The sequence below is a fragment of the Lissotriton helveticus genome, chromosome 5_1, assembly GCF_964261635.1.
Source record: "Lissotriton helveticus chromosome 5_1, aLisHel1.1, whole genome shotgun sequence".
Classification (NCBI taxonomy): domain Eukaryota; kingdom Metazoa; phylum Chordata; class Amphibia; order Caudata; family Salamandridae; genus Lissotriton; species Lissotriton helveticus.
This window is the reverse complement of record NC_136065.1, coordinates 1,451,524,375-1,451,543,452: the sequence shown is the minus strand read 5'-3', so window position 1 is coordinate 1,451,543,452 and position 19,078 is coordinate 1,451,524,375. Positions and strand designations below refer to the sequence as shown.

Here is a 19,078-nt window from a genome sequence, read left to right as displayed (position 1 = left end):
GGGCCTAGTGAGGGTTTCTTTGGGCATGGGGGATCTGGTATATCTTGAGAGCTTCACTGAAGATATCTTAAGTGAAGGAGGCATGAATATTAGGGACTAGGGGTGAGAGAGCATCTCCAGAATTATCTTTCAATGTTGTTCTTTTGAGGGAGTTAAGGATGTCATTGAGTTCTTTGAGAGACAAGGATTTGAAGGATGCCCATTGTGGCATGTAGAGTGTGGTAGAGGTGTCAGAAGAAAAGCAGGTTTGGTGTTGTCAATATGCTTTTCTATCTTGTGCATTTTTTTTATTGAAGAAGTGGTTGATAGCATTGCACTTGCCCGTGATGTAAGGGTAGGAGAGTCAGGTGGGGGGATGATGCAATACTTGAATCTTTTGATGAGCGTTCTGCTTCGGTAGCCAGCTTCAGTGATGAGTTGTTTTAGTGATTGACATTGCCTGTTGTGATGAATTGTCTGTGTATTGCGCAAATGGTATTCAGTAGAGGTTTCAGTTTTTTCTTTCATTTTCTTTTCTGTCTGCCTGTGAAGTCTTTGTGGTCAGCAAGGTTGTTGTGTGTCGATTTAGATACCGTATATAGATTTCCTGATTTATGCATTTATGCCCTTATATAGGTATAATTCACACTGCCCGTATTTAGGCATAGAAATCCAGCCCTTATTTAGGCATTGCTCATGCTAACCAAATACAGGCATGGTCAACTACATCCGTTCCTCTTTGTCACAACGAGTTCTTGGAAAACTAGACTCTTAAGCCTTTAGGACTTCCCCTTGCCAAGATATTGATTTCTCCAAGAACTCATTTATTATTCATGAACATCTATTCCTTAGGGGTTCATTCATGACGTTCATATGCCCGACTTGTACGTCAATACTGGCATTCCTAAACACCTTCAAAGTATTAATATACCTTCACTTGCTATGGCAAGGCACTGTGCGGTTCGGCTACTTACTTGCAGAACGCGGCTCGTCACAGCAAGTCCCGAAGGAAGTCACGTCTTCAACTGACGCTCTAACCAGACGCTGTCATCCTCCTTGCCGAGAATCCAGCTCCAGTGTTTCTGACTCCCCTTGCGGGGTGTTAGAGATTGAGTCCCGGGAAAGAGATCCCAACCTCTCTCATTCTAAGGTATGAAGCAGACTAGAACCTAGAGAAACTTTTGGCAACTGTTGGCAAAACTAAACTTAAGCTAATTTAGACTATAGCTAAACAGCACCTACTTCTTCCCTCGTACTATACTGAGGTTAGGTACACTGGGATAGGAATACTGTAGAAGCACCAGTTGAGTATTCTAGCCTGTGTTATTTATGTATGTATTTTTATATATGTCATAGCTACAGACCATGCCATTGCAGTATTATTTTATATTACTGCTAACGCTGTACGTATTATACTTCGCATTCTGTCTGTCAAATGGAGCAGTACATATCTCTTGCATGAGAAATAAGACTGTTAAATAAACCCTTTTATTGAAACGCCAATCTCTCTATTTCTGTGCAACTCTGTAGAAACGAAGCATGCACGATTGACTAAGTGAAACTGTAATCTATTGTTTCCAGGACTCTGAAGATAATGGTCCGATTCTAAGGGAAACAAAGTTGTCATGTTTATGAGATTGTCAGAGACGAATCCCTTCTTGTTCATTCGAGAAGTTTCTAGTGACCTCTGAGTTAGCTGGCACACACAAGTAATTAAGTTTAATGTACTCGATATAGACATACTGACCTCAGTCCTATTTCAAATCTATAGTGTATATTATTCCAATGTGCAGAGCCTATCAGGGATATAGGAACTACACTACAAGGCCTTCGGATACTCTAGTGCCAAAGTTTTTTTTTTTTACAGAGTTTTATATAGCCGACACTTAGCCCGAATCGCGTATCAGAGTGCTTCACATAGCACCAGTTGCATTACATGAGGACACATTTTGTTAGGCACGGGGAGATTAAGTGATTTGCCCAGAATCACAGGATGTTCAGCTTCATTGCCGAGTCTCAAACCCAGTTCCCTGGATGCGAGGTCGACCGCCCTAGCCCTTAGGCCAACTCCTCTCCTCTTTGGCTTACACTTGAATTTTTTGTTGAGATGTGTGTTTTGAGATGGTTTTCCAGAAATGCTTTCAATTAATTAGAAGTTGTTTAGAAGGGTGTTGATGTCGGATGTGATAGTGGAAGTGTGATTAATGAGTTCAAGCTTAAGCTTACTTAAGTCTTTGAAGGACAGAATTATGGGTAGGTGAAATTGAGGAACGTTTCCACTCATAAATCATAATACAGAATAAATATGAGTCTCATGCAAACAGGCGTAGCTGCGGGGGAGGGGGGATGTTGCACCCACCTAAAAGATATATTCTGTGGGAAATAGTTGGGTACCTGTACTTTCAGTCGGGTATGTCGAGGTGTCTATTGGATTTCACATACACACAAATACATACACTAGCTTTCTTGTCTCTGTTTTGAAAGTCCGAAAAAATGTTGGGTCGTTCGGAAAAATATTGTGTTTTAAGTACTCCTAAGACACTGTCCCTTAGGTCCCCTCATTCCCTGCTGCACATATAACGTATTTGCACACGATACTTCGCGTGATTGTTGGGAAATCTATAGTTTACACCCTCCCCCAATCTTAGGGACCAAGTTACGCCCCTGCATGCAAAAGTAGCTGAGTTAGTTGTCTGTGTGAGTTTATATTTCTTATGTAATTTACAGATGTCTCTGGCGCTTGACCTATTATTAAAAAAGCACTAGGAAGCAATACTTTTTTGGTAGATGGAAAATGTACGTCAACCAGAGCATACTGTCCAACATCTATGACCATATGACCCCCAAAAAGAAAGGTCCAAAGTACTCGACACAGACTGCACCTCTGTGTGGAAGGACTTGGCTTCCATGCCGGTACCTGGCAGCATCCTACATAGAATGGCTGGGACACAGTGGCCTCTGGACTAAAAAGAAACTTTGAGGGGAGGGGGGGCGCTTCATTTTTTTAAATATATTTGTCAGGTCCATCACTTCCTATTTTACCCATGGTGAAGAAACTCAGTCTACCATGAAATGCCTGAGAAGCACTCCAGTGCCTATGGAATGGCATGTGGTCGTCCATCTGTCTGAAGTGAAGCACAGATCAAGAGTACAGCAAGTGCCTTTGCCTTCTAGGAAGCTGTCGTGCTGTGGGTTTAAGAGTGTACTGGACATGCGCCCCGTGTCTGGTTCACATTACATTAATTACTGATTGATGTTAAAATTTGTCCTCAATGGAGAGTGACTTGGATTATATTCACACATGCAATCGATTTGTCTTCTTGAAAAGCAGCCACCCCTTCATTAAGCTTGAGCCTAATTTCTTTGTAAAGCATTTAAGGGATTTAAAACGTCCACAGTTGTTTTCATCCTGCTTTTGATATCATAAGAGTAAACATATATCAACCATTACATTATTCAAAATTGTATTTTCCTAAAAGTGAACTATGCTGCCTTCTGCTTGGCTCCTGCCAGACAAGCTGCTGCTACTTTATCTGTATTCGACGTTTAAGAGCTAATAATTGATACTCACACATATTCATTGATTTTGTTGTGATGCGTCATTAGATTTTACTTTCACTGATTTGATTTTGCTTTTTAACACCTCCATTCTGACTTGAGCTATCAATCACTAAACTTCTCTTTTACTTTTTGGGGGAATGCAGCTGAGCGAGAAATACGGTCCGGTGTACACCCTGCACTTGGGCCTGCGTCAAGTGGTGATACTCTGGGGATACGATGCTGTGAAGGAAGCCCTGGTGGGCCAAGGAGAAGAATTTAGCGGAAGAGGATCAACTCCTACCTTTGAGACAGTGTTTGAGAATTCTGGTGAGAATGTTCATCTTTTTATTTGTTTGACAACAACAAAGCATGAACACTAAAACAAACCAATCACCTAGGTGTGAACAGGTCATTTTTAATAGCTTGGTACAAAGGCGGTTAGTCTTTTCATGCTGAAAGAAGGGGATTAAAGGGCACATTTACCATTATTTAATGCAACGCAGTACAACAACCTAAGTGTGGTTGCTGTGCTGTGTTGACTGAAAGCGAACTCCAAAGACATATCTACAAACATATGGTGCTGTTGCTTTCTTCCAAAGCTCTAGCGCATAATCTGGGCCTCCGAATCTTGCAAATATCAAATAGAGGTAGTGCAGCAAACCTCTTTAGGTATATTGTTCACACATTTGGTTTGTGATATCTTTAAGGGCCGGAGAAGTGTTTTCTCTGCCAGGGGTGAATTATTTTTTCCGTAGTAACTTCTTACACTCAAAGGTTTGCCAATACTAAAAAGTTGTAAACTTACTCAAAACTGTAAAGTACTCAAATGTGTAAAACTAATCAAAAGTGTAAATTATCTTTGTGAATCAGGCCCAAAATGATTAACCTAAAAAAGTGCTTTCAGATGCACTGCCAGGAGAGGGTCTTTGGCTCTGCCCACATGTTGGTAGACAGTAATTCATGCTTTGAATGGGCAGACATTGCGTGCTTCCACAAAAACAGTGCTTACCCCCACACAACTGTGATCAATTTGTTAATTTATCCAGCTGCCTCTGCCACGAGCAGTATGGCTGTATGAGATTGAACTTTCAAGGGCACACACATTACACTGTAGTGCTATGTTTTAGAGAGCTAGATACATTATGTTTGTGTTTCTCTAGCAGTGACACAGATCGGAGGAGGGCAGTCATTAACTTTAGACTTTAGAGTTAAGTATTATGTTTGACAGTCCTGTGCTTCACTAATCTACATGGATTTTTAGGTCTGGCTTGATGGTGCAATTGTTGTCGACCTTATGTGATCAACAAAAAAGAGCTACTGAGAGAAGGCCCCACCCACATGTTGGTTTTCCTGAGTACAGAATTTGATTGGACTAAATTTGTGCTCTACATGTAAAAAACGGATTGTTTGCATTTTTTGACTTGTGACAAAAATGATATTAGACACAGCATGACTGGGTGGCAAGCCCATGCTCACAACTATAGGCTTGATCTGTATATTATGAAATGTAGTTACAAAGGTTCTTGGCCTGGCGTATTTCTTCTGGAAAGTATACGTTAAAATCAATAGGCTTTTAAGTGTGGATTGTTATTAATGTATATTAAAGCCAAGCGATAGGTGTTTTAATACATGGAATCTCACAGATTACATTAATAGGCAATGGATTTGGTGTTAATGACCAGGTGCAAAAAAAACGGGATATGCAAGAAAGGCACTGTGAGAATCCTTATTAGGTCTTCTTAGGAGGGATAGTAAATTACTTGGCCAACTGTAATTATGTATACCTCTATTTATGATTGTGTGTCGGATGGTTTCCTTGAGGAAATGTTTATGCTCAAAACTGTAGTAGCAAATTGGCTATGGTGGAAACTTATATGCCTAATAGGTACACAGGAAATGTTATGTTTGATGCAAGGAGTCTAGTCTGCTTATTATGAAACCTTTTGACAAAGGCAGTTGATCTAGCTTATTAATTGTGAAGAACATTTGCTAAAGCCAATCGGCCTTTAGCAGCTTGTTATCACATTGTGTTACGGGCTATAGCCAGCTACTTTGTTACATGTAATCTCACAGATTACTGTAGTAGGCATTGGTTTTTCCATTGATCACTCACTTAGACAAACTCTGGGGGTTTTCAGTGTGAGGATTCTTGTTATAACTGGTTCAGAGAGTTGATATGTTGATTTGCATTTGCAAAATTCCAAACTGAATTATGTAATAAACAAAACAACACCAAAATGACAAAAATCCCATGACGGGAACTGGGGCTATAAATTTGTAAAGTTTTAAGTATGGATAGAGCCAAGAAACATTAAGTGCAAAGATAGTCACTGGCTGTGGTAGACCAGGACCTTGGGGCAATTTTACTCTGAATACGAAGGAGTGTAGATCAGAGACTCAATACAGGTTCATCCTGGTCAAAGATTATACCTTCTCTCTTTAGACCTTTAACTCCCAATTCTCCACAGGAATGCACTTCTACAGCCTCCCATGACCTCAAGGGAGTCACTTAGAGACTCACAGGGTGTCAGGCAGATCCCAAACAGCAGGGTCCAGTCCAGGCCCAGTTGCCCCTCGTGAACTTGGCAATTTCAGGAAAAGGCCTCCTGTAATTTGTTGTTCCCCTGTAGCTTTAACAGGAGGTCAGCCTTATGATCCTTAGAGTCCACTTGGTCATGTGTGCAATAGAGAGTAAGTCCAGTTCTTCTGGACTGTTGTCAAGTTGAAGACAGCATGTTCAGTCCTATTTTGATCTTCCTCAAGTCCAGGAGTGTTCAGAAGGGGATGCCTGGCGATGCAAAATTTTTACAAACACAAGAAACCCGTTCTCTAAGGCAAATTGTATTAGGATAGAGTATATTGGTCGCTTTGGTTTCCTACTCTGCGAAGTGTATATATCACATACATGTTTGTTTTTTCTATAAGAAACGCCGTATTCTTTCTTTGTAATTGTTTGCAACACTCTTTTGCCTATCATTTAAAAAGGCCCTTTTTCCACTGACGGTCCTCCAGAAGGAAATAGTGACCGAATTACAATTTAAACATTTCTCAATCTATTCAGTACACCAATAAGCTTTTATAGAAGCAGCAAACACCAACTATTGGTGAAAAAAGTGTGAAAGAACAAAATGGCCCCTCATGGGCGAACCACCAAAGGGGTAACTGGTAGTTACACACCAGATAAGCCCGCTGTTCTCATCATTGGTAGTCATTTTGTCCCAAAAAGAAAGAAAGTGTCCAAACGAAGAAAAAATTAGACAATAAACTGTGCAAGTGCAATAGAGTGACAGGTAAGTACACTCTATATTAGTGACGGAACGTGATTTAAAATTGGCAGGCACACCTTTCTCACAATTATTTTATTATTCACTAGGTGTGAACTGTCAAATAAAAAATGTGATGGTTGCTATCCATGCATTCCAATCTCACATGAATGGCAAGTGAGATTGGTATGCATGGATAGCAACTTTCTTTTTGGGACAAAATGACCACCGGGTACGCGGATAGATACGCGGATCCACCGCACCCATGGATATATAAATTACTTTAACCGTAATTTTCTCAGGAACTACTGAACAGATTGACACCATATAAGCAAAAGGCACAAGTCGGAACTGAGGACTACCTCTCTGCCAAATATGGTGTAATTCGGTTCAGCCGTTCGAGCTGTAGCCGTGGCTAAAGGTCCTATGGGAAATTGCAAGGGGAAAACACGTTTTGGGACCCCCCTTTTTTCTCGGCCCCCGCTTGACCCAAACTTTCAGGGAAGGAGCGAAACTGAGCTGGCCAAAAGTTTGGACAATTTTAAGAAGATTCATCAATCGACGCCAAAGTTATTGCCAATAGAATGTTGCGGTATTCCTATGGATAATAGGTCCTAACTACAACTACCTACTGGCGACCACCAGTAGGTAATATATATATATGTACATATATATATAAAAAACACTGGTTCCTATGGAATGATATACTATGAGGTTATGATACATAAGCACAATCGTGATATAGAGGGTTAGATAATGGCAGAGCGCAAAGGAACTACTAACACACCGATTCCAGTGTAGTATATTTTATGGATTTTTTAAACAATAAAGTTAGGAGTAAACATTATACATCAAATCAACATTTGTGGATAGTGTCCCAAGTGACAAAGGGAACCTAAACCTAAGTGACAATGTGAATATTATATACAAGGTTTCCACAGTTTTTACAATTCGACCATTATCAAAATAATTCCATGTGGACAGCCGCTATATACAATGATATGTGCTGGGAAAATGGTTTGGTTCTTCTGTTTGTCGAAGGCGTTTTGACCCTCAAAACAATGTGGGGTTTCTTTAGGACTATTGATGAAGGGACATCTGAATTTATGATTGTGCAGCCTTGTAAAAATGATGTGCCACACGTGAAGAATAGAGGAAAAGGGTTTACTCACATGAGGACCCGTCCAGGTACTCAATGTGAGGACAGGCTGTCAATCCAATGGGGTATGTAGGTAGGCCAGAGAGGCTCAATTAATTTTACGCCACAGCCGTAGCTTTGTAGAATCCCTTTGTGGATTAACAGTGACACTGGGGGTTTCTCTCCGTAGACGATTAGAAAAGCGGGACATCGCTCCGCGTGTAGATTCAGAAAAAGCAGCGTCAGTCAGCTTGATCGGGTACTATGACAATGAATTATCTGTCAGTACAGCACAGAGTGGCTCCACGGCTCAATTGCTAGAAAAATCATGAATTAGATTGGTGCATGTGTTACATATACATTGCCTTAGAAATAGTAAGAGGGTGAATACGAATATCTCACTTTCGATATGCTACATATATATTTTTATAATACATTTTTATTGCAACAAAACGTACCTATCATTCTAAAGAGTAGTTTTGAGTTTACTCTGTCCCAAATTGTAAATCCCTAATTGGCATCAAATTTTCATTCAGTTATCCGTTCATGGTAGGTACCAGACATGTGCATCTTTAAAGTAACAAGTATTCTGTCTTGAAAGTTAGTTTTGTGAGTACAAAACTGTATTAAATGTCTCTAAGGACAGTGAATATGCACTGATGTGAACCCTCCAGTCATATGGCATGATCTGGTTGACATGATATGGTTTTGCCAACTTGAGCATTACATGGCAATGTCTGCCTTAGCGATATCTTAGAATGTCACAGCCAATGTAGGTATTCCAGCTGTCATTGAGACTCAGCCGCAGCCAGTGGAGGGAGTTCGGTGGGGCAGGGAGGCGGTGCGGGGGAGGGGCAGGGTGGACACTGGTAAACAACGGAATATGGATAATTGCAGGTAAGTAAACAATTTAATAAATAAAACAAATTTCGATGCAGCGCGCGCTACGAAATTCGTTTTATTTTTTAAATTGTTTACTTACCTGCAATTGTCCATATTCCGGTGTTTACCACTGTCCACCCTGCCCCTCCCCCGCACCTCCTCCCTGCCCCACCGAACTCCCTCCACGGGCGGCGGCTGTTGAGACTATGATAATTTGCTTTAACATTCTGTGACATTGTTTTCTGGTAGTGTCTCCCACTTCCACATATACAGCTCCATCACATGCACATATAGAGAAGACACTATTGATGATGGCAAAACACTCTCTATTAAATTGGTGTATGGATTTTTTGAGAAATCTATTCACATTTTGTTTCATAACTGCATGTCTAGAGACAGCGTTGGAGCAAATATTTATGGAAAGTATCTTAGAAAAGTACTTTTTGTGTCTATTTTTACAACTGCATGGGACCTAACAAAGACAGAAAGCACATCTTTTAGTGTTTTTAAAATGGTGATATTAACTTATTAGCCATATGTTTTTGTTCATGTGAAAGAAATAACTGGTTTTATTAGGCTATCAAAATGGCCCTCTGACTTCGCAAAGGCAGCAGCCATGATCCATAGGGACCTTGGACTCTAGTAACCTGTCAATCAAAAACTGTTCTTATTCCTTCCTATCTTTCTCCAGATGTTTTCACCTCCAGTGGAACACGATGGAAAGAACTACGCCGGTTTACTATATTGACCCTACGGAAATATGGAATGAGGAAGAGAAGCATTGAAGAGCTAATACAGGAAGAAGCTCAACATCTCATTGAAGCGCTAAGAAATACTAAAGGTTCACATTTTTATGATTAAGAAGGAAATACTGTTCAGGAGTCACCAACCAATTGTTATTTTCTCCAAATGTTATGTGTGTGCATTTTAACTTGCAAGTAATTATTGAAGCAGAATCTTTGTACTTATGAAAAAATCACTCAACTTGGCCAATTATGATCTGGATGTTAATTGTCTGTAGAAATGGAAGATCTTGTCTGTAGTGGCCTCAGTTATGTTGGGAAGAGTGGGAACAAATGCATCATCTGCATCTGTAAAAAGGGTCTCATCTAGAACTTGGCAGGCAAACCCCCAAACTGGGGTATGGCTGAGGCGCCGCCTTGTCTGCTCAGTCAAAGCAGATCCATCACATCTAGAGCTAGTTAATGGTGGAAGACTTTGGAGAAAAGAAATAGTGATGGCTGGTACACTGTGCCTTGGTGGCATTTTGCTAAGACTAGCCTACAAGGGAGCCTGCCCTCATAAAACGAATACCTAATGTATCTGACACACACTAAGTCTTCTTCTAGTCTGGTGAGCACACTGTCCTTTTATCCATGCTAGAGTGGTAAGGTGTAGGTCGCGCTGCCAGACAGAAATAAGAAGACATTGGATCGGAATTTCAGCCATAAATATAGCGGGTCTTTATATGCCATGTTTCCTGGTGGGTTTCCGAACACCAGAACAAATACGCTGTCAGGAAAAATGTCATTGTGACATTTAAATGAGGAGAAGAGATGTGAGATGTAATGGATAGGACCGTTGCCAGTATTTGGTGTCTGTCTCATTACTTCTCAAATGTAGATCAAAATCATAATGAGTAACAAACTCGTTAAGAAAATGAAAAGCTGTTTTATTCGATGACAGCACGCTGTTAACTGAAGACCATCGTCAGAGCCCGATTTAGAGATAGAGGTTAAGGAAAAACTTTAATTTCTGAAGAAAGAAGGAACTGATAGCGTATCCGCTGTTGGTTTTTACGCCCCTTCATATTCTTTGGTGGAGGAACACTTCCACTGGTTGATTCCACTCCAAATTTAGCTGCTTCTTTCTTCGCTCAGTTTGATTTCCTCATAATTCTGAGAGAAGACGAAAGTTCTACTTAATGTTATTGTCAGATACAATTAAATGATATGTGTAGCTTTTGTGAATGCATCCGCATAAGCAGTGCCTGCTTGTGGGGGTGGAGCGGTGAGTAAAGATGCAGTGGCGAAACAAGAGCAGCCTACAGAAATGTATGTGTGGTCAGCATTTTTCAGAGGATAACAGCAGCAAGATAACTCTGGTGGTTAATGCACTTGATAGAGAGATCTGTGATTTGTCTAGTCACATTTTTGACTTACCATAAAGTAGCATAGAGGGTTAATGTTCTTGCAACAAAGCATAGCTCAATTTATTTGTTATAGAGATATTTTGTTGGTTGCAGTTCATATGTCACAATACTTCTAATACAGCCCAGTGAGCTGTGATCTGGTATCAAACAGCTGCAAACGAACTGCAAGGCATTGTTCTAGAATCTTATAGTTTTTTTTATCTCAATCATTTGGTATTATAAGGTTGTTTCGAAAGGTTATTGTGGGTAGTACATTCCTTTTAGTATAGACAACCAACCACTGTGTTAAGTTTTAAATCCTGAGTTTGTGAGGCAAGTTTATTAACATTTTGCACTGGGTTAACACCACAAACGTGACACAAACCCAGCACACTTTTACGAGTTTATGTTAGACAGTAGCTCTAAGGAAATGCGAAGAAGCGAGTAGTGCTACTTTTGTCAAGGGAGCAAACTATGGGTGGTACATAGACATTCCCATGCAAACACCCATAGAGTTCGACCTTAATCACTATCTATTAATATTGGTAAAAAGGAATTTATGTTAAAAAACACGACACTTCAACAAGGTAGGCGTAATGTTGAAAACATTTTTATTTCTCCAGCCCATATGTGCTGAAGTGTACAGCACTCATACAAAGTGGTAAAAGTGTTAAATTTCATCAAAGCATAGCATTTTGTACTGGAAGGGTACTATGTGTGATGCAAAGCACTCTGACACCCTACGTTGTGATAATTCATGAAATAAAAGAAATAAAAACTATGTGTGAGAGAGGCGTAAGTGAGGTGAGCAGCACGTTGAGGGAGTGAGGGAGTCGGTGGAGGAAGGAAGCCATGGGGGCACCAACAGAGTTGTCACCGGGATCAACCAAAGCTAAAGCCGGCCTACGCATGTCATCATTTTACAGACACTACTGCTGCTACTACTAATAAGAATTAGAATAATAATAATTTGCGTAGCTATTTAGTGTTTGATACAACACGTTTCCATTCCATTGGGCTCTAAATAACAGTTTTTATAATTACTGATAAAAGGTCCTCAACTGACAACCGCAGGAGAAAGAAAGGCAAAGTTTGGTCCCTTTGCCATTCCAACATGTGACCTGTAGAATAAATGCAGACATCAGCAGGGCCATATTTTTCTGTTAAGGTCAGGGTACACCTGGGATATTGAAGCTGAAAGGACAACGCCCCAATATCTGACAAAAAGGAGCAATTTTTGCAAGTATATCGCCTTTTCAACATTATTCAGAGTAAAGAGCAGAGTTTTACAAGGATTGCTAATTGTCTACAAAAGTAGGAATTCAATAAATATTCCGGCTGATTAGAATCACATCACTATTTGCACAATTACCTTCTACAACACTAATCCCTCCAAGTGTTTAAATGTGAATTACTTTAGTACAGCCGAAGGATTTATTTTATTATTAAAGTTCGCGAAAATAACACCTTCCGTGACACTTACATGTGCTTTAAATGTGAAAAAAGTTCAGGTACTCACCAGCCTTACTTACTGGAGGAGAAACAGTGAGGGGTACAAGGAGTTAAGGGTAAAGACTTCAATGAGTAAATTACAAATACGTAATTTCTAGGTGCCCCGGCTAATTTCTGCTTTTCCGCATCTGGACTTGTGTTTTTGTCCTTGAATGTTAAAAAAATAAAATAATTTCTAGTACTCTCTTTTAATTTTCCTTTCTTCACACAAGAGCTTCTATACCCTTAATTCTTGATATACCCCTCTGCTAGATCCTACCCTTCCGCATCAGAGAGGGTTCACTGCATGGTATGTCTAGTGTCTGCCACCTTCCTGTTTTCAATGCAGAAACCCGCTGCTAAATTGTAAATAACATATAGTTTAGCCCACTCACACAATATTTAATTTCTGAAACAATAAGTACTGGGGCCCAAAGATTTGCTCAGATGTGCCCAGTGGCGTAACGAAACTTGAGGGGGCCCCCCTGCAAACTACATGGAGGGGGCCCCCCTCCCATCCTCCGTGCCAGTCTAGAGCTCTCGGGCCAGCAAACCGCCATACTGCAGGGGATGCGGGGTTATTGTTACGCCACTGTCACCAATCCGGCCGTTATAAGTAACACTGGATGGTGGAGTCAAAGGTTGGGCTTAGTCTGCCAGCAGGCTATCATAGGTGGTGGTCCATTCATTACGGGGTCCCTGCCATCAGTACGCCGGCTTTCTCCCCTTTGTGAGTAAGAGGTTCAGCGCTGGGATACCCTCTGGGTGACTACGCGCTTTAGAAATCTTTTAAATAAATAAATAAAAATACGCCGGGGAAGTTTGCCCAATTTTAGGTGGGTTTCCTGATGCAGACTCCCGTCATGATATACAACATTGGGCCTACTCATCGTTCAGTTTTGACAAAAGTGCATCCACTGCTCCTTCTCGTTTCTGTTTTAAAACATTAGACAATGCGACATTCCAAGGCTGTCAGCGACTGTGGACCTACCTGCTGCCCTGTCGACATGGTCACTCGCTCCTGGGGTGCAAACGCTGTCAGTCTCCACGCCGCTGCTGAACACCATCTTGCGGCAGAGACTACAGCTCCCGGCGAGCCTTGCGGCACTTCCGGTTTCCTGGCATCAGCGCGCCCGGAGGCGTTACTAAAGGAAAGACGCTCCCTCGGTGAAGCGGGGGGCATTCCAAGGCTGTCAGCGACTGTGGACCTACCTGCTGCCCTGTCGACCTGGTCACTCGCTCCTGGGGTGCAAACGCTGTCAGTCTCCACGCCGCTGCTGAACACCATCTTGCGGCAGAGACTACAGCTCCCGGCGAGCCTTGCGGCACTTCCGGTTTCCTGGCATCAGCGCGCCCGGAGGCGCTACTAAAGGGCAGACGCTCCCTCGGTGGAGCGGGGGACATTCCAAGGCTGTCAGCGACTGTGGACCTACCTGCTGCCCTGTCGACCTGGTCACTCGCTCCTGGGGTGCAAACGCTGTCAGTCTCCACGCCGCTGCTGAACACCATCTTGCGGCAGAGACTACAGCTCCCAGCGAGCCTTGCGGCACTTCCGGTTTCCTGGCATCAGCGCACCCGGAGGCGCTACTAAAGGGCAGACGCTCCCTCGGTGGAGCGGGGGGCATTCCAAGGCTGTCAGCGACTGTGGACCTACCTGCTGTCCTGTCGACCTGGTCACTCGCTCCTGGGGTGAAAACGCTGTCAGTCTCCACGCCGCTGCTGAACACCATCTTGCGGCAGAGACTACAGCTCCCAGCGAGCCTTGCGGCACTTCCGGTTTCCTGGCATCAGCGCGCCCGGAGGCCCTACTAAAGGGCAGACGCTCCCTCCGCGTCGCGGGACGCACGCGGGCTAAGCCCGGGCAAAGGGTGGGCCCTCTTAGGCCCTCAGAGGCTGGGCTGGGCCATCCCCCTTGGCAGCCCTCCCCACCATTCCTGTGACTTACACCAGGTTAGTGATAAAGTTATTTTAGTGACTAAATAACAGCTTAGAATCATGGGGAAAAAGACACCGACAGTACCCAGGCCAAAAGCTGTGCACAAACTGGCCCAGCCAACTACTACTACTCCGCGGCCAACACTGACCGCCATTGATAAAATGCTCCAAAAGACAATTGATGTTGTTGCTACTGCCATTCAGAATACTGAAAGGCGTTTTTCGCTCCCATCAAGCCTGCCCCCGCATCTTCTAAATCAAGATAACTCAGTGGACTCCTTACTTGCTGCTTCTTATGCAGGCCTACCAGGTATTGACTCTAATGAGAACTGCATAATCGTGGACACGGCCCCATTTGCACAATTCACCCCAGGTAGGTTATCATCAACACCCACCTTACTCAGGCCTGATACGAATATCAGTCAAGATTCCTGTGCACTATTGGTTAACGATCACCCACACTTAGATGGTAATGATTCATATGTGGATCCTGACATATCAAACTCTGAGGGTGAAAAAAGCGATAGTATTCCTGTGCGAACCTGGGGCCAAAAAGCCAAAAGAAAATTGAAGCATCTAGACACTGAGTTACCATTAAAAACACTTAGAAATAAGGGTGGGCGTAAGCGAAATCAGAGGATCTCTGCCCCCGCAGAACAGATAAGGGACAAGGGAGAAGACGAACTCCTGGGAATCAAAACTCCACCCATAGAAGCTAGCGCAGCATCGGGGAATGAAGTATTTTGGAAGCGGATGGAGACATTATTGTCCACCCTCTTAGGACCAATTAATCAACAAATCTTAAATTTGGATAAGAGGCTGAGAGTGCTGGACGATCATGTATCCAATTTGGGTATAGGGCAGATCCCAACAAACAAACCTAATGCTGGGACACTAGGTGGCACTAAGGCTAAAAATAGTCATAACAAATTAATTCCAACCACGCCTGCACCTAGCACAAGTAAAATCCAACCCCTAGTTAAAAATGCCCCCAATTTAAATACAACTAAGGTACCCAGTGTGGCAAGGACGGATCCTAATGCTGATAAAAGCAAAAGGGTCCCAACCCACCAATCCAAGATTGATCCCCTAAATCGCACTACAGCTCGATCTGCACTTAACACGGCAACCTACACGAGGAAGATCCCCACCTGCATTAATCTTCCGCCTGAATGTGGGGCACAAGTGCTGATTCTGGTCAATGTGCCTAAATAAAAAATCGACCAAGAGGAAAATTATATAACTCTCAAAAATAAGACTCTCCACTGGTTATCCACAAATTGTAATTTCCCAATGGATGGAGCAAGGGAGATCATCCAAACACAAAGAGTTGGGTGGGTGGGCCCACTGAGAAAAAAGTTTGAGGGAGACTGCGTAGTTATAAACTTTAGGTCCCCTCAATGGGCTAAAAAAACCCTTACTAATGCGCCACTACCCTCACTATGGGAATTCAATATGACCTTGCTTCCCCTGGGTTATTTTTATAGACATCTGGCCCCAATGCCTAATCACATGACCAACCCGGCCGCGCGGCATCAGGAGCAAAATCTTGGAATCAGGGACTTATATCCATCTTTCCAACTGAACCAAGACCTTGACTTCATGAACGCTCCAGAAAAGCGCCACCAGGCTAAATTCATGGGACATCCTATGCCACACCCACATTTCCCTATCATGCCTTCGCATAATTATAGTGGGAGACCACACTTCAGTTCTGACTCAAACTTATATTTTGGTCAGAATGAGTTGAGGCCCTTATATAACATCCCAACCCACAATCGGTTTAATTATGTCCTCTCAAACCTAGAAGATCAGGACTGACTAGGGACAAGGGGAAGCAATAGTGGATGCCAAGATGAAAGCGTTGATAATGAGGAACATTTACCCTCAATACCAATTACTCTGACTCAGGAAACATTAGCACAACATCATATTACCACAACTGCAACTACACAAGAGGTTGTATCTTTTACATCAATTAACCTCACGCAGAGCACAGCTAAGAATGACAGAAGTAAATCAGTTAGACATAGTAACCACTGTGACTTGTCCATTCGGATGTATGACGTTACAACGCATACTTTTACATCGCATGCCTTTACAACGCGGTTTTTACATCGCATACCATTACAACGCATAGTGCTTTTAGGCGCTGGATAGTGATTTATTTAATTTACTATTCCAACTCCAGTCCCCGTGGATACTAGGGAAGGTGTTGGATAGTATATTAAATACATTCCCTATCCTAGAGCGCCCCCCAGTGCTATGCATTGTAATGGTTTGCGTTGTAAAAGTTGCGTCGTAATGGTAGTGCGTTGTAAAAGTTTCGTTGTAAAGGATGTTTCCCGTCCATTCTTAGCTGGAATGTGGCAGGGCTAGAGTCAAGATTGTCGAATCCAGAATGGGCTGAGTTATTGGATGGTAAAGACATTATTATGTTTCAGGAGACATGGGCTGTGGAGAATCTACATATTGAGGGCTACCATTGTTTCAGCGTAACAGCACCTAAGCCTGACTCAGGACGTGCTGTGGGAGGCTTGTTTATTGGTATCAGGACACTGGCCGGTGGCACAATTACAGACCTTTCAAGAGGAAACCCAAATATACAGATTCTAGAGTTCAAGCAAAAGACCCGGATTTATCTAATTAATTTTTATAACAATGACTTTTATTCTGCGCCCAACAAAAATTTTGAAGCACTCTCTAAGACTTTACGGAACCTTGAAAACAGCTCTGAAATCGGGGAGGAAACAGGGATTCTAATTAGGGGGGATTTTAATGCGACAATTCCTAAAAATGGTAGGACTGAGACCTGAAATTACCCAGATCAAGCTGAACAAAGGGGCACTGAACGAGTTAACATATTAACTGAGCACACTCTCAGCAACGCTATGCACACAAGCTATACCCCAAGTGCATCTCATGCTCCTACGTTCAGAGGGTGGGACTGTTCCTCCACAATTGACTTCATTTTTATGTCTCCCCATTTATTAGATTGCGTGATAAAATCTACAGTGGTAGAAACCTTGTTTGGCGACCATAATCCTCTTACTGTAACATCAAAATTAGGTCCAAACAAGGTTTATGCCAACTTAAATGGGGCAAGAGACAGTACACCCACAGGTGACCGCTTGCGCCTGAAATGGAGGGGAGTCGATAGCGGGGCAATACTAGAAAGTGTAAATAGGGAACATCCCAAGCTATTTAATTCTTGCCTAACTACAGATGGGAACTGCCACAGGATAGTTGATGACTTTGGCAAACTGTGTTTAGCAATAAAAACCACCCTGTCAGTTCCATTACCAAAAGAGCAGAAAGAACCCAGGTGGTTTGACTTTGCCTGCTCATTAGCAAACAGGGAATTGCGCAGGGAATTAACCACCAAACCAAGGTGCCTATTAGAGGTACAGGCAGCCAGGAAACTCTACAAACTTAAAATAGCCGAGAGGAAGGAGGGACTACTGACAGAAAAATGGGAGTCGCTGGTTGGGAACGCGAACCTGAAAAACAGTGGCCCTTTTTGGTCAGCCGTGAGGAAAATGCGAGAAATGGGCAAACAACTAACCCCAATCAGTTGCAATATAACTAGCAACTCTTGGGAGGCCCATTTCTCCAAAATATACGCCGCCCCACCTGAGGAATCATCTGGCTTTCTTCGTGGTCAGCTCCACGGCTTAGAGATTGATCTCTACGAGGTGGAGATAGCCATTAAAGAGAGCCTTGGAAACAAGGCCCCAGGCCCTGACGGTCTGCCCATAGATATAATTAAGTACAGCCCGGATCTATGGGCACCAATCCTGCTCAATGTTTTTAACAGCCTCCTTAAAGCACCCATGCCCACTACTTGGGCCACCAGTACTATAGTTCCAATTTTTAAAAAGGGCGAGAGATCAGACCCAGTGAATTATCGCCCGATTTCCCTATTGGATAACACCTTAAAAATTTTGGGGCGAATAATTTACAATCAGGTGGTAGAGTGGACTGAAGATACGGGTCTACTGGACCCGTGCCAGATGGGATTCAGAAGCAGGGTGGGGACGGTCGAGCAATGCTTGAATCTGAAACTGATTATCGACAAGTGTAGCATTGCACGATCGTCCCCTATTTACCTTGTGTTCATGGATCTTTCATCCGCCTTTGATCTGGTTAACAGATCCAAATTGTAGGCAATCCTTTTGAACTATGGACTGGACGAGGCTCTTGTTAATCTTCTGGCATATCACACTGACCTCAAAGCACAAGTTAGGATTGGGGCGGGTGGGGAAGTATCTGGACCCATTAATATCGGTAGAGGGGTAAGACAGGGGTGCGTTTTAGCACCCCTGCTGTTCATTATCTATATTAATGGCCTGGCAAAAGCCCTAAAACAAGTGACCAGCGACGTACCAAGTATCCAGGGGCGACCTCTGCCAGTTTTATTATATGCTGACGATGCAGTGTTGATGGGACGAACACCAAATGCCCTCCGCCTAATTGTCAAAGGGTTTGTTCAATACATGGAGGGCTTAGACCTGCGCGTCAATTTAAAAAAATCTTTTATTATGCCATGTGGTCCTGGGAAACGTAAACTCAATACTATACACATAGGGACAGATAAACTCAAACCTGTAACTATATTCCCGTATCTTGGTTTGGCTTTCGCTGCGAACGGCTCATGGAGTGGGCATACAGCCCACGCCATGGGCAAGTTCTCGAAAGCCAACAATTCTATTTTGAGTT

General features: G+C 42.7%; 1 pseudogene across 1 annotated transcript in view; it reads left to right on the top strand.

Moving 5' to 3' along the window:
- Positions 1-19,078, top strand: part of LOC144755475 (cytochrome P450 2A9-like) — a 572,487-nt pseudogene that overhangs the window by 164,216 nt on the left and 389,193 nt on the right. The window contains exons 2-3 of the transcript XR_013594897.1: positions 3,684-3,846; positions 9,494-9,643. The product of XR_013594897.1 is annotated as a cytochrome P450 2A9-like (transcript). The remainder of the gene's footprint in view (positions 1-3,683; positions 3,847-9,493; positions 9,644-19,078) is intronic.